The sequence below is a fragment of the Saccopteryx leptura genome, chromosome 5, assembly GCF_036850995.1.
Source record: "Saccopteryx leptura isolate mSacLep1 chromosome 5, mSacLep1_pri_phased_curated, whole genome shotgun sequence".
NCBI lineage: Eukaryota > Metazoa > Chordata > Mammalia > Chiroptera > Emballonuridae > Saccopteryx > Saccopteryx leptura.
This window is the reverse complement of record NC_089507.1, coordinates 41493958-41511090: the sequence shown is the minus strand read 5'-3', so window position 1 is coordinate 41511090 and position 17133 is coordinate 41493958.

Genomic DNA, 17133 nt, shown 5'->3' with positions numbered 1-17133 from the left:
GGACTAAACAAAGAGGAGACTATAACCAAGGATCACAGAAGAGGCCACACCTAGACTGGTAGGAAGGGTGGAGATGCAGTAAGAGCTACCCTTCTCCCAGGAGTGAGCGGCAGCTGAGGGTCTACAGGGTTTTCTACAGGAGACTCTCACTGTGGGGAGGGTTTTCCTGAGAGGTATGGGTGCTCATCTCCAGGCCCAGAGCCCCAGCCTAGAGGTCCAGAGCCTAGGAGAAGTACCCAGACAGTATTCAGTGGTGAAAAGATCTGGGTTTCTGACTGCAAGAAAGAGACAGGAGCTCTCCATAATGGAGGCTACATCTTAAAGGGTCCATGCAGAAAATCTTGTTTACTGCCATGTACCTGGGGCTCCGGTGGAGGGAGAGCTGAGAAGATTAGAGTCGTGTAAGTAGAGTTTAGAGTTGGAGACCCAGGGAGAGACACTGTGTGGGACGGCCACCAGAACCTCTGTGCTGTCATTCTCCAATACTACAGTCACCATCATTCTTGGGTGGAGCAGTACCCTCTGAGCATTAGCCTGAGGAAAAGCAACTGCTCTGCCCTTGGGAGTCTCTCCTGCCCCAGTCATGGAAATGGGTTCTGTTGAGAAGCCAGGAAGCAGGGGGCACATCAGTGACTCAGTTTTCTGGTGTTGAGGCCAGAGCTCCACCCATATGCTCCAGAGTCTAAGACTGGTGCTTTCGACCCACAGGAGAATCAGTAGAAACTGTCTAGAGAGTGAGCAGACCACACCTCTGGGTCTCAGATGCCACACCCACCAGACTCCTGGGGCCACACACCCCTGAGTTCTATAAAAAAGTCTAGACACACTGACACCTAGGACTGAGGGTCAGAGCCACACCCCCACACTTCCTAATCCCTGAATTGCCACAATCTAGACTCTACTAGAGGTTTTATCAGTGGCCGAGCCCAACAAGCAGCTAGTAGACAGAGGCTGCAAGAGATGGTACTCAGGGAACCTAGGCCTTTTAAGTGGAACATTCCCCAGGCCCAGTATGGGTAAAAGCCAGCCTAGGTGTGCAGGTTGATATGTCCATGTACACCTGGGCCCAGAAGAGGCAGCCACAAACTCTGGATTGCTTGTAGCTCCAAGCAGGTTGCTGAGGGCCCATCACAAGCAGTGACTCTCACTGGTCTTTGCCAGGTTCCTGCCAGGAAGGCCCAGGGCTGACACATCCAGGGGCCAGCTGTGGAAAGTGTCAGTTCAGGACCTAACAACCCTTGCTAGAGTGGTATTCTAAAAAAGGGCTCCTCAACCCTGGCCCAGCTGAGATGAGTTCCACTCTCTGTGATCAGTATCAGCACAGTGGCTCATGTGCATTGAATAGGGTAGACCTTCACAGTCAGCCAACCTGGGTGCTAGATATCCTGTCCAGCTGGACTAAATTCTACAGGGGGAAGGGAGAGAGGCTTGGAGCATGTACATTTAATGTGTGGGTCCCTGTGAGTCTATTGTTGGATCTGGTTGAGGAGCTTAGCCACTTTCTTGTGGGCACAGTCAGCCCCAGTAGAGGACTCTCTCAGTCTTCCTCCCTGAGACCAGGGTCTCACCACCAAAAAGAACTGCAGAGGGAATTGTTGACCCTACTTAATCTGAACCTTCTGCACACCTCGTTGGGGAGAAATAAAATTTAAGTATCTAGCAATGGCTGAGTGTAACACTGGTGGCCGAAGCCAACTAGATCCACATTAGATTTGGGCAGACGGTAGAGAAACTGCAGAGCTGGAAAGTGTTGGGCCATTCCACTTAATAGAATCTCACAACAGCAGAGAAGCACAGAGGCAGAGAAAAACCTCTTCCCTGGCACACAAACAACAATAATAACCCCTCACAGTGGCGGCAATCAACCTGCCTCTCACAATCCCCCATCTCTTTTGAGGGCAAACACCCATAGCCTTATTTAGGCCAGACACATGTGGTGCAGTTACACACTCACATACCAACCAGGCAAAGTGCTTGCAGCTGGTAACTTTATGAGCAAGCCTAACACTGCTGCCTCACACTGAAGGATTAGGCTCTAGAGTAGGGGCCACATTCCCATACTCAGCTCCTGACCAAGAGACCCCTGAAGTAGGAGTGCCACAAACATTGTATACCCAACCTCAGTTACCCAAACCCACCAAGCATGTGACTTGTAGAGGGGTTGGTTGGGTGAGGCCAATCTGAACCCACACTACAGTCTTACTACAGAAGACTCTGTGGGAAGACCAGGCAGCTACAAGAGGAGGAGGTGCAGCTGAAAAGTTGAGACAAATCTTAAGAAGCTTGGGGCTTTTACTGAGCTGCTGTCATCTTTAAGCAGGAGATAAGCTGATCCTTATACACAGGTTGGCACCTCCCACACTATCTGGGCACAGAAAATGCTGACACAAACAGCGAAAAGAGCAGTAGCTGCAGAGAGATAGCCCACAGAAGGTTACAAATAATGGCTGATGTCAATCCAAGAAGATCTAGAACCAGCACAACAGGTAGTGGGTGGCAGACAGCACCAACCTTAGACTCAGCTAGCTACACAAGCCACATGCCCAAAGCAGGAATCTAGCAGGCACCAAACACTGTGGAGAATAAATATGTCTAATAGGACAGACATTACACAGTGTGTAATACACATGATCAAGGTTGACCTTTATAGACAGCCAGCCTGAAGGGATAACCATACCCATAAAAGGATCAACTGCATTAAATACTCATATACAACAGGAGTGAAAATAGTATCCTCAAGAAGCACTCCTAGAGCGAGGAAAACACATGACCTGGAGGTCAGTACCACTGAGCTCATCTTCCTCATAAAGACACCACAAAAATTTCAAAGTCAGACAATGCTACCTAATATACAAACAAAATGTGCAAAGAAATGTGACCCAAATGAATTAACAAAAGAAATCCCTTGAAAAAAACTAAATGAAATCAAAGTAACCAAACTACCAGATACAGAATTTAAAATAATGATTTTTAGGATGCTTAAGGATCTTAGAGCAACAATGGATGGTTATAATGAAAGCCTAAATAAAGAGATAGCAAGCATCAAAATACTGAAATCAAAAAATGAACCAGTCAGAAACGACAAAAATGATACCAGAAATGAAGACTGCACTGGAAGGAATCAACAGCAGTCTGGATGAAGCAGAAGATCAAATTAGCAATTAAAAGAACAAGATAAACAGAAGCACAGAATCAGAGAAGCAAAACAAAAGAGGCACAAAAGGACTGAGGAAACTCTAAGAGACCTTTGTGACAACATAAGAAGAAACATCTCCATCATAGTGGTGCCTGAAGGAGAATATAATAAACAAGGGATAGAGAACCTGTTTGAAGAAATCATAGCTAAAAATTTCCCTAAAATGATGAAAGAAAAAGTCACACAAGTTCAAGAAGCACAGACAGTCCCATTAAAGAGGAACCCAAGGAGGCCTATACCAAGACTCATTATAATTAAAATGCCAAAGTTAAGAGACAAAGAAAGAATACTAAAAGCTGAAAGAGTAGGCAGTTAATTACTGTGGGGCATCTGTGTTAGGCTTGCTCATGGGGTTACCAGATGTAAGCACTTTCCCCACTTAGTGTGTGAGTACATAGCAGCGCCACATGTGTATAGTCAATATAATGCTATGGGTTTTTGCACTCAAGGGAATTGGAGATGAGTGGATTGACTACACACCACTGTGTGTGGCCATTTTGTGCTTTGATTGCCTGAGAGGTGTTTTCCCCTGCCTGTGTGCTTGTCTGCCATTGTTAGATTTTATTAAACAAAATGACCCAACACTTTTCAGCTCTGCAGGTATTCTACCATCTTCCTGAATCCAATGTAAACCTGGCCTTGGCCACTAGCATTACAATTACCTACAGAGGAGCCCCCAAAAGGATGAGATCCAACTTCTCAACAGAAACACTTGAGGCCAGAATGGATTGGCAAGAAATATTCAAAGAGATACAAAACAAGAACTTACAACCAAGAATTCTTTACCCAGCAAGGCTATCATTTAAAGTTGAAGGAGAAATAAAAAGCTTCCCAGACCAAAAAAAAAAAAAAAAAATACCCTCAAGAAATTTATTACAACCAAACCAATACTGCAAGAAAAGTTAAGGGGCATGCTGTAAAAAGCACAAAGGAAAAAATATTGAGAAACAGAGGATTGTAGATTTAAAGAATAAAATGGCAATAAACAATTACATATCAATAATAACCTTAAATATAAATGGATTACATGTTCCAATCAAAAGACATAGGGTAGCTGCATGGATAAGAAAATAGGACCCATACATATGCTGTCTACAAGAAACCCACCTCAGAACAAAAGATACACATAGAATGAAAGTGAAGGATGGAAAAAAGTATTTCATGCCAATGGAAATGAAAAATAAGTAGGATAGCCATAATTATATCTGACAAAATAGCCTTTAAACAAGCTATATAAGGGATAAAGAAGGTCACTACATAATGACAAAGGAAGCAATTGAACAGGAGGCTATAACCATTGTAGATATTTATGCATCTAATATAAGAGCACCTAAATATATAAAGCAGATTTTGATGGACATAAAGGGCAAGATCAATAGCAATATTATAATAGTAGGAAATTTTAATACCCCACTGGAGGATCAATGGACAGATCCTCTAGACAGAAAATTAACAAAGAAACAGCAGCCTTAAATGATACACTAGATCAACTGGATTTAATATCTTCAGAACATTTCACCACAAAGCAGCAGAATATACATTCTTTTCGAGTACTCATGGTACATTCTCTAGGTTTGACCACATGTTAGGACACAAAACAAGTCTCAATAAATTTAAGATTGAAATCATATCAAGCATCATTTCTGATTACAATGGCATGAAACTAAAAATCAACTACAATAGAAAAACTAAAAAACATTAAAAAAACACATTCAAACACTTGGAAGCTAAATAGCATGCTATTAAATAACAAATAGATTAACAATGAGGTCAGAAAATAAAAAAATTTCCTTGAAACAAATGAAAATGGACATACAACAGCTCAAAATTTATGGAACACAGCAAAAGCAGATGTGAGAGGGAACTTCATACAGGCATACCTTAAGAAGCAAGAAAAAGCTAAATTAAACAACTTAACCCTGCATATAAAAGAACTAGAAAAAAAACAACAAATAGAGCACAGAGAAAGTTGAAGAAAGGAAATAAAGATCAGAGTGGAAATAAATGACATAGAGGCTAAAAAAACAATACAAAAGATCAATGAAACCAAGAGCTAGTTCTTTGAAAGGTAAACAAGATTGACAAACATTTAACCAGATTCATCAAGAAAAAAAGAGGACTCAAATAAATAAAATTAGAAATGAAATGAGGAAGTAACAATTGACACTGCAGAAATACAAAGGATTATAAGAAAATACTATGAGATCTATATGCCAAAAATTTGGACAACCTAGGCAAAATGGATAAATTCAAAAACTCAATCTGAAAAAAATAGAAAATCTAAACAGACTGTAAATTTATTTACAACAAATAAAATTAAAATAGTTATCAAAAAACTCCCAGCAAACAAAAGTTCCGGACCAGATGGCTTCAAAGGTGAATTTTACTAAACATTAAAAGAACAACTAAAACCTATCCTTCTTAAGCTATTTAAAAAATTCAAGAGGATGAAAAATTTCCAACTTTTTTTATGAGGCAAGCATTATCCTCATTCTAAAACCAGGTAAAGACACCACAAAGAAAAACAACGATAGGCCAATATCCCTGATGAATATAGATGCTAATATTCTCAAGAAGATATTAACAAACCGGATCCAGCAATACATCAAAAAGATCAAACATCATGACCAAGTGAGTTTTGTTCCAGAGAGGCAAGGCTGGTACAACATTCACAAATCAATAAATGTGATTTATCACATAAACAAAAGGAAGGATAAAATCACATGATTATATCAATAGATGCAGAAAAAGCATTTGATAAATTCCAGCACACATTTATGATCAAAACTCTCAGCTAAGTGGGAATACAGGAAGCATACCTCAGTATAATAAAGATCATCTATGAGAAACCCATGGCCAACATTATACTCAATGTGCAAAAATTTAAAACAATCCCCTTAAGATCAGGAACAAGGCGGGGATGCCCCCGTTTACCACTCTTATTCCATAGTTCTGGAAGTCCTAGCCACAGCAATCAGATAAGTAATAAAAGGCATCCAAATTGGAAAAGAAGTAAAATGATCATTATTTGCTGATGACATGATACTGTACATTGAAAACCCTAAAGTCTCAGTCAAAACACTGCTAGACCTGATAAATGAATTTGACAAAGTGTCAGGATATAAAATTAATATTCAGAAATCAGTGACATTTTAATACACTAACAATAAACTATCAGAAAGAGAAATTAAGGAAACAATCCCCTTCACTATTGCAACAACAACAATAAAATAATAAAGTACCTAGGAGTAAATTTAACCAAGGAGGTAAAAGACTTTTACTCGGAAAATTATAAAACACTGATAAAAGAAATCAAGAAAGATACAAACAAATGAAAGCATATACCATGTTCATGGATAGGAAAAATAAACATCATTAAAATGTCTATAGTACCCAAAGCAATCTATAAATTCAATGCAATTCCTATTAAAATACTAATAGCATACTCCAAAGATATAGAACAAATATTCCAAAAATATGGAACCAAAAAATAACATGAATAGCCTCAGCAATTTTGAAAATAAAGAATAAAGTGGGAGGTATCACACTTCCTGATATCAAGTTATACTACAAGACCATTATAATCAAAACAACTTGGTACTGGCATAAGAATAGACATACAGATCAATGGAACAGAACAGAAAAACCTAGAAATAAACCCACACCTTTATGGTTAATTGATATTTGACAAAGGACGTAAGAGCATACAATGCAGTAGGGACAGTCTCTTTAATAAATGGTGTTGAGATAATTGGACAGGTACATGAAAAAAAAATGAAACTAGACCACCAACTTATACCATTTACAAAAATAAACTCAAAATGGATAAAAGACTTAGACTTAAATATAAGTTGCAAAGCCATAAACATCTTGGAAGCAAACATAGGCAGTAAACTCTCTGATATCTTTTGTAGAAATATTTTTGCCAATTTATTTCCATAGGCAAGTGAAATAAAGTACAAAATAAGCAAATGGGACTATATCAAACTAAAAGGCTTTTGCACAGCAAAAGACACCATGAACAAAATCAAAAGACAACCCACACAATGGGAGAATATATTCAGCAATACATATGATAAGGGGTTAATAACCAAAATTTATATATAACTTCTGAAACTCCACACCAGGAAGGTAAACAATCCAATTAAAAAATAGGCAAAGGAGCATCAGCCTGGTGTGTAGGAGTCCCGGGTTTGATTCCCGGCCAGGGCACACAGGAGAGGCGCCCATCTGCTTCTCCACATCTCCCCCTCTCCTTCCTCTCTGTCTCTCTCTTCCCCTCCCACAGCCGAGGCTCCATTGGAGCAAAAGATGGCCCAGGCGCTGGGGATGGCTCCTTGGCCTCTGCCCCAGGCGCTAAAGTGGCTCTGGTCGCGACAGAGCAATGCCCCGGATGGGCAGAGCATCGCCCCCTGGTGGGCATGCCGGGTGGATCCCGGTCGGGCGCATGCAGCAGTCTGTCTGACTGCCTCCCCATTTCCAGCTTCAGAAAAGTACAAAAGAAAAAAAAATAGGCAAAGGAACTGAATAGACAGTTCTCCAAAGAGGATATACAGATGGCCAATAGGCATATGAAAAATATTAAACGTCACTAATCATCAGAGAAATGCAAATTATAACCACAATGAGATATCACCTCACATCTGTCAGAATAATGCTCATTAACAATCAACACACAATGAGTGCTGGCGAGGGTGTGGAGAAAATGGAACCCTTCTGTACTGCTAGTAGAAATGCAGACTTGTGCAGCCACTGTGGAAAACAGTATGGAGTTTCCTCAAAAATTAAAAATGGAACTGCCTTTTGACCTAAATATTCCACTTTTAGGAATATATCCTAAGAATATCAAATCATTGATTCAAAAGAAGATATGCACCTCCATCTTTGTTGCAGCATTGTTTACAATAGCCAAGGTCTGGAAACAGCCCAAGTGTCCATCAGTGGATGAGTAGATTAAAAAGCAATGGTAAATATACACAATGGAATACTATGTGCCTGTGAAAAAGAAGGAAATCCAACCTTTTGCAATGGCATGGACGGACCTGGCAATTATCATGCTAAGTGAAATAAGCCAGGCAGGGAAAGAAAAATATCATATGATTTCACTTATATGTGGAATCTAATGAACAAAGTAAACTAAGTAACAGAATAGAGGCAGAGGCAGGGTCACAGGGAGCAGAGGGACAGCTGTCAGCTGGAAGGGGGATGAGGGGATGGGATCATAGAAGGTGAAGGGATTAGTGAAATTATAAATGTATAACACATAGATACCGATAACAGGACAGGAAATCCCAGAGGGAAGTTGGGGAGGGAGTGAGGGGAAGGGGTCAAAAGTGGTATAATAGGGGGCATGGGGTGGGGGTGAGGGTGTTATATTGAATGGGACACTTGAATTCATGTTAATACAATAAATTAAAATTAATAAAAATTTAAAAAGGAACAAACAATAAATAAATATTGAGTCCCTACAGGCCTATTTTGTACATCCCCCAAACCACCTACTGTATGATCAATTGACCTTACATTATTACCCTTTTCAAAACTTCAAACAAATTCTCTGGAACCTTAGTTCAAGGAGATGTTTCTCCCTGTCTCTGTCCCTGCTTTGCAGTAGTTGGAATCATTAAATCCAGTAAGTGAAGAGATTATGAATTTAAATAATGAGATTTGATATGGGAGATTTCTAAGTACAGTTTATTTCTTTCAGTGTTCTTATAAAAAAAGGAAATGGTATGAAGAAACCAATCCCTATTATCTTCTATCAGCAGCCAGAGCCCTAGGCTAGGATATCTTATTTAAATTTAAAGAGCTCATGCAGATATTTAAAGCTGTTTGCAGAAATTAAATGTTTCATAGAAAAAGTCTAAAATGATCTTTATGTAGAGTGAGCTTGGTTCCCTAATTAAGTCTTGTGTCTTGCTAATAGAAAATATAAAAATATAGCCATTATTTCTTGGAATTTTTATTCTTATTTATCACTTCTCTCCCATAAATTCAGACAAAAATTACAGTGAATAGTTTTGGAAATTAATCATGTCTGTCTGGACTATTTAAGTAATGTCTGAAACTTTTATTAGCTATGACTTTTTATGTACATAAATACATAGAAAGTTTACTTTTAAGAGGCTTAAATCTTATTTAATTCAGTCCTTAATTTTACAGATGAGAAAACTGAGACCTAGAAAAGTTATGGATTTCTTTCTATCTATAACACTAGAAAAACAAAAGCAAAAACAAATCATGTGTACTATCTCTTGAGGGTGGGTCAGCAGTATCAGCCCTGTCTACTAAGTCTAATATTGAAAGAACTTGATTAGATTTTAACTTCAGATCTAAATTGGATGAATAGGTTTTGAATTAATTCTAGGATGGATATCAAATAAAGCTACACAAGGGTAAATCTTCTTTTTAGCAAGTAGTTTAACTTTCCATAAGTATAGCTAATTGTACACATTCTTGTAGGGGAAATAGCCCAACCAAACCAAGCCCTGTAATTACTTAGGGAAGCAAATATTTTATTCTGTTTTGAAAATGGCTTCACTTCTGTTAGATTAGTAATCCTGAGGGATTATGAAGAGGAATTCAGGGTTTATCTATTCATAGGGATACACTCCCATTCTGCCTGCACTGCAGAAATTTGAGAAAACTCAGGTCAAGGCATTAATGCAGAAACTTTAAATCTGTTCATTGACTCTTTACAGGATTAAGTTTCTAAGTATGCTTAAATTCTGAGGCATTTGTTTGCAATGGAAGTCAGACTCTTTAAGCCTAATCAGGAGCTGTTGCTGCAGTTTATTTATAGTTCGGAAGGTCAAACTGATTCACTTAATTGAAAAACACTGCTTCCTAGTCTATGTGCCTATTGATGTACTGTATGTTTGATGCGATTAGTTATCAGGGTGAGATTCTAATACGACCTTTGTTAATAGGGTGCATTCTCCATAATAGGTTGTTTGCAGTTTCCAAGAGCCGTTTACATGATGTGCTTGGTAATCAGTTATACAGTGTATCCCATGGTACAGAGAAAGATCCAGTTTAATTGCAGTAGGGCAGAAGGCCCAAATCTGAGAAATTTTTACTAGTCTGTTGTTGATTATGCATATAGAGTTCTATAGATGCTTTTAAAATGGAAAAGGCATGTTTGAACTAGTCTGACATCATGCACTTTCCACTTGAAAAGTTGCAGTAAAAGATATAAACCTCATCAGCAAAGAGTACATGGGTGACAGAATGGAAAATTATTTGTTCATTAAGACCAATACCATCATGCTCATAGCATAACCATCCCTCATTCACTTTGCAACATAGGACACACACATACAGCATTTCATGAGCTTGTTCTCGAATTTGTATTTAAAAGAGAACTACTATCAAGACCAAACTGCTTTTAAAGAATATCATTTATGGATTTCCATGATGTTTATGGAGCATATATGGCAAGAACGTCCATTTTAAAGAGAAAAACAAAGTATACTGTTTCAAATGAGCAGCATGATGTCATAGAAAGTCGTCGGACTTGGAGCCAGGCAGCTTGCAATCAATGTTGGCCTTACCACTTATTTGCTGTTGATTTTGGTCAAGTCAATTAACCTCATTGAAGCTCTGTTCATTTATCTATGAAATGAGAATAATAATGAGTAACGCATAGGTATCTGAGTATGAAATAAAATATTTCACAGTCTTCTCTGCTATAACGTGATGGTTCCTAAGAGGATTCAAAACAAAATCAAAATATTAATATCACCATTTCATTATATTTAGTTTTTAACAAAACTAGTAAAAAATGAAGTTAAGGAACTTCAGACTAAAAAGTTATTTTTTTCTGCAATACTTCAAAATAAAATGCTTTTATAATAATGAAAGCTACAAAATCTAAACATCAGATCCAGGAACTAAACTCTAAGATACCCAATCTTTAACAGTTTCTTTCATTTGCTCAAGAGCAATGGCATGTCTGTTCTCACTACTACAATGCTTCTTACAAATTCCTATCATCCAGTTATAACAAGAGAAAAACAAAGTATGCTGTTGCAAATGAGTAGCATGATGTCATAGACAGTCCTTGGACTTTCTCTTAAAATAAAAGCCATTAAAATAAAATAAATCTGTTGCTAAACACTTTTATTTTCCTCTCATTATCCAGTTACTTTCAAAAGTGACCTACATGGTACAGACATTCCCACACCTGAATGCTTACAATAACTACAATACTTGGCATGATTCTTAAGAATTGAATTTAAGACCCCATTCCAGCTTTGTTTATTAATATAAATTCTTAAAAATTGAATTTAAGGCCCCATTCCAGCTTTGTTTATAGATATAATAAGTCTATAATGGGGCCAAGAAATCTTCATTTTAATAAGTACCCATGGTGGCTCTAAATAAGATATATGGCAAATACCTTTGCCCATCAGGGCAGAATGTAAGTTGTGGTTCCTAATTAATCGGTATACTGAATTGTGTCATATCTAATATACCTTATGAACACTCAGACTTTGACAAAGGCATATATTTGAAAATACAAAGCATGAGATGTTAAATTAATTATATGATCAGAAATATTATTTGATTCTTCTTTTCTTTTTTCACTGAATAACTTGTATTCTTATAAGACTAGGCAACAGGACAGCTGCATAACAGAAGTCAGGACTAGTAAGGAAGCTTCCCTAAGAATTGTACTGAGATTGAAAATAATCTTCAGTACGCACTCTTGAGAAATCACTTGTAGACACCCAAAACAATACAGAGGATGCCTCAGGGATTTGCATCAGTGGGTAGAGAGCATCATCAGGAAAATATTTACTACTATATCTCTGGGACCATAATTTACTCCCAATGCTGGTCTGTCTCAGTGAAACATAGATGTAGAGATAATGCAACATAGATTCTAATAAAATCTCTCACAAAGATCTTTAACATTAACTTTAATATCAATTAATATAGGAGTTCTAATTCTATTTGGTGAGGAAATTTATTGTTTTAAATTTCCCAGATTAAGGCCTTATAAATGAATAAGACAAATGCAGTCAGTAAAGGAATGACATGGGGACTCTTCTGACTAAATCAATGATAATTTCTCAGTTTATCTTGATGAAGCTCCAGATTTCTACATCGACTAATTTATTAAAATGGAGACTCATCTATGTGTATTTTCTTAAAGAAGGTAATCTGAAAAACATTATCTTTTATTGTTCTGAAAACAAACTCAAATCAATTTTTAAAAATTTTTATGATTTATATATTTGAAAATTTTCACGCACTACTACAATAATCAAACTACCTAATTTATCTTAACTCAATCTCTATCCTGACTATTCCATTGTTTAATCCAATAATAGCCCCCAACAAAAATAATGCATAAAAAGCTACTCTGAAACTTCTTGATAATGTCTATGAATTATGCTTAATAATTTATTTACTTAGCTTTATCTGGAGAAATAATGGTGGCAAAGCATTAGATACAATTTTTAGAATACTTCATTGAAAAAAATTGTAAAAGAAGATATCAGTTACTTATGCAAAACTAATAATTCATCTTAACAATGTTGTAGCAAAAATATACAATTAAAAAGGTGGGGGGAGGTCTCAAGAGCCTTGTGTGCTATTGCCTGCAGACTCACAACTTGCTTTAATCTCTACATTTTTTTTTATTTTCAACGTTTTCACACTCATCTCACAAAATCTTCTTTATTTTCTTAGATGTATCCTTCTTTTGATTTGATAGACTAACAGATGCTTTATGCCTCCTGTTTTCTCACCCTCCTTGTTAAGTGTGTAGTGCTTCTTTCTCTACTTTTTAAAAAATTATGTACAATATTAAAACATTTCTCTATATGGAAAGCTAAATTACATGCCCCCTCTGTTTTAATCCCCCTGCACACACACACACACACACACACACACACACACACACACACACGGATCTGTTTTCTAAGCAAGTTGTGTCTACATTTCTCTTAAAATGAACATTCACATATTCTCATAATGGCACAACTAAATTTCAAGATTTGAAAGCAGAGCCCCACTGACACACAGCTGGCCTGGTACCAATAGGCCCCTGCAGGAGTGACAGCATCACCCATGACACAGACACTGGAGCTGGCTCTATTCCTCGGGGAGAAGTAAGCTAATGCATGTGTCCTGGGGACCCTACCTAGATAGAAACTGGTTATTATCAACCGCCCTTGGTCCTTCTGTAACTTCCAGTAAAGGATCTCTACAATAAATGAATTAACATATTAGAATGAACCACTCAATTTATTACAGTAGATATAAGGTGTAGTATTGTAAAACAGCAGGAAAATTTAAACTTAGAGGGCCTGATTCTAGACACATCCATGTTACTTTTGAAGCAGAGGCCATGGGCGGCCATGTGCTTTCTCTGAGCCTCTGTATGCTTAGCTTCAAACTGAAAATCATTCTGAAGATAATCACACTGGGTGTGAGGGTTTTGTGAGATAAAATTTATGAAAAGGAATCAATAAAAGCACTGGTTTTCTTCATCCTTTATGTCTCATCTGTACATGAATACAGTAATAACCAATTGAAAAGAAAACAGTAAGAACTGCACTTTTGTCTTATTTATATTTAGGTAGCAAAATAATATGAATTATTAAATCAAAATATGAAACATAAAAATCCAGAGGAAAGCCACAACCCACTGAAGAAAATGAAGATATAGAGTCAAGTTTATCTGATATTCTGATCCTTAATCTGTTTCCCAACACTGACTTCCATGAAGATAACTAAAAACTAGTAAAATTTAAAACATAGTTTTCACCACATCGGTCTGATTTTTTAAATTCTTTCTAATGTTCTGTGGATTGATTCCCACTGCAGTGTATACAAGGGGGCCTGATCATTATTATAACCTGGACAAAACAGCAACATGTGGCCGGTGGCAGTGTAAGAGATTCAGCCCAAAACCTTAAAGTTAAATGTGAATGACCTAGCTTATCACAACTGCTTTTGCAAATACACGGGGTTATGCTGGAGCTTTCAGTGATTAAATGTGGGTGAGAGTGACTCAGAAAGTCTTCACTCAGAAATTCCTAGCATGGCATATCTCACCTTCAAGAAGCGGGTGATCACTGCCAAAACCCGTCTTTTCCTTAAAGGATTTGGGGGAAATACCTGAACAAATTCAGTGGGCAGTAACTGACATCTTTTCCTATGAAATTGTATTATTTTAGCTTCTTGCAATGATGTATGATTTGTATTAGATTTGTTGAAATCCTTATTTTTAACAATTCAAAATCTCAGTGGGACTAATTCTGGGATATTTCTGGGGTACTGACAGAGGTTCTTCAGTAATTACATTACCAATAATAAGGATTTATATAACAGATTTGATTGTAACTTAAGATAAAATTTAGTAAAATACAATTCTCTGACTCTACGCCTTCTATCCCATGTCTCAACCTTTATTTTATGACAACAAAAAGAAAAAGGCACCCATAGTTTCTTTAACTCTCTCGATACTGCATTGCCAAGGAGGTTTAATTCCTGCTGTGTAAATCTACTGTTTCTGTTTTCTCTTTCTAGCCCCAAGTTACCTCTAGTTCTTATTCATAGCCATCATTTACTTTATATTTTTCTCTTTTTATTTAAAAAATTAAATTTAATGGGGTGACATTGATCAAAAAGAATACATAGGTTTTAGGAGAATACCTCTATAGCATTTGAACTGTTGATTGTGTTGTGTGTCCATCACCCAAAGTCAATTCACTCTCCATCACCACATACTTGTCCCCTCAATTATCACTCTCATTATCTACATCATCTTGTTTCTCTAGTCAAATATTAGCTGATTATCTCCTATGTTCCCTGATTTTCTTCAGCTATAAACCTAGAATTTCATCACTGGTACATTTTTAACCTTGAACCTCTCATTCTTCAACACAGTAAATATGATATAATATGTGTAAATAAAGTATGTTGATCTGCAAGTATGTAGAGTTACAAATTTTAAGATTATCTTGTGACACACTAATTGATAAAACACAAAGTGAAAGAGAAGGAATATCTTCAATATTCATGGGATCAAGCTGTTTAACTATTTCAGACAATAAAACTAACATCGCTAAGGAAAAATTGAAATACCAGCACAGCATCATATTTAGAAGAAGAAAAAATCTTAAAACAAGCTTTGGTAATCCACGTTTATCAACAGTCAAGCCCTTTAAACTGCATAATCTGGCAGACACCAATAATCTAATTACTAAAGACACACTCTCTACTGTGGTCCAAAGATATGTCAGACTTTTCCTTGCCTTGTAAATAATATTTTTTAAAGACTAGTTACCTTTCTCATTTCATCTGCACCAAACATCGCCATAATTACTATTACATTTAGATGCCCGGGCACATTTTAATCAAACAAGGTATTAGAAGATGCACATTATCTTTCCCCAAAAAGGAAATTGTCTCATTGTGAAAAATAATTTAGCATCTTGGATTATAAATGTCTTCACTGTATTAAAAAATAAGAATTAAATATATATAATCATCTTCGAATTGACTAATGAAATCCTGTTTACTTGCTTACCAACTCAAGGCCTAAAACCCATATCCTCAAGATATCACTTGGTACCCATCCATATGCCTCAGCTTTTCTTCTTTACAAACTTAAATCCCATCAAAATAAGAAACATTTTTATCCTAAAAATTAAGAAAATGTTATTTGCAAATTTTTGGCCATCTCTCTATTATACTGACACCTAAATTGCATTCAGTCATTCTATAATTTTTTTCTGTGAACACATATTTTTGTTTATTAATTGATTAAAGATAAAATTTTTTCAATATTTGGCCACTGTACAGCTAATTTTTTTTGGTTATGTTTATGTCTCAGGCATTCTTAGATTTTGCCCAATATCCACTGCCTGTTGTATGTTTTTGTGAAATATTTTCAAGATTACAGAGTGACCCAAGAAATAACCACAATTGATTTAAGCCAGTCATGGTCATTCTGTCCTCTTCCCAGATACTAATTTTTCCAGCCTCATATTCACATCAAGAGATAATCCAACCCATTGCTGTGGCCAATGACATAGAAGATAAGTACCATGGGATAAAAAACTTCTTGTTCTTTGAAAAAAAATACCAGATTTATAGAGTTTATTTAAACCATCTCTTCTAATGCTTATTGCCTTTAAATATGTTGTGATAGTGTGATGCTTGGAGGTGGTACAGCCATCTTGTGACTGAGAAGAAAGCTAAGTTAATTATGATAATTTTAGTCTGGTGAATTAAGAGTTAATACCAATGATAACCTATTTCTTGCCTTCATGTTTTACAAGAAAAATGTTTACCTTATTTAATCCATTATTAATAAGACTAATATTGTTTCTGGATCCAGGAAAATTCAGAGAACAACTTATTTGTATAAAGAATCCTAGAAAAGCTATGCATGAGTATCTGGAATATTTATCTTTTTTTCTCTGTCATGTAGTACCCCATCCCAACTCACATGAACATGTATATTTAAAGTTGCATAATATTCTAGATAGTGACATCATCTTTGATTGACAGTTCATTTGTTTTCATGAAATCACAGGCTTGCTAAATATAACATGATCTTTGACAAACATCAGTAATTGCCTTTGTGCAATGGCAATTTCTAGTCTCATTTTTAAGGTAAACATTGTAGATAGATAAATTGGGGTTTTTTTTTTCTACTGCTCATTTCACTCATTCATACCAATAGCAAATATGCAAACTGACTTTTATATACATTTACATGTATTTGAAACAAATTTAACAATTTACAGCAATAATTATTACAACTCAAGCGGTGCTACTCATTGAAGTCTTTAAGCAATGAGGTGTCACAAAACCTATTGCACTCTAAAAGCCTGGATCTATTTCTACTTTCATAGTTGGCCTATTGCACATAAGGAACAACCACAAAACTTCTCTCAAATATGTTGTCATTA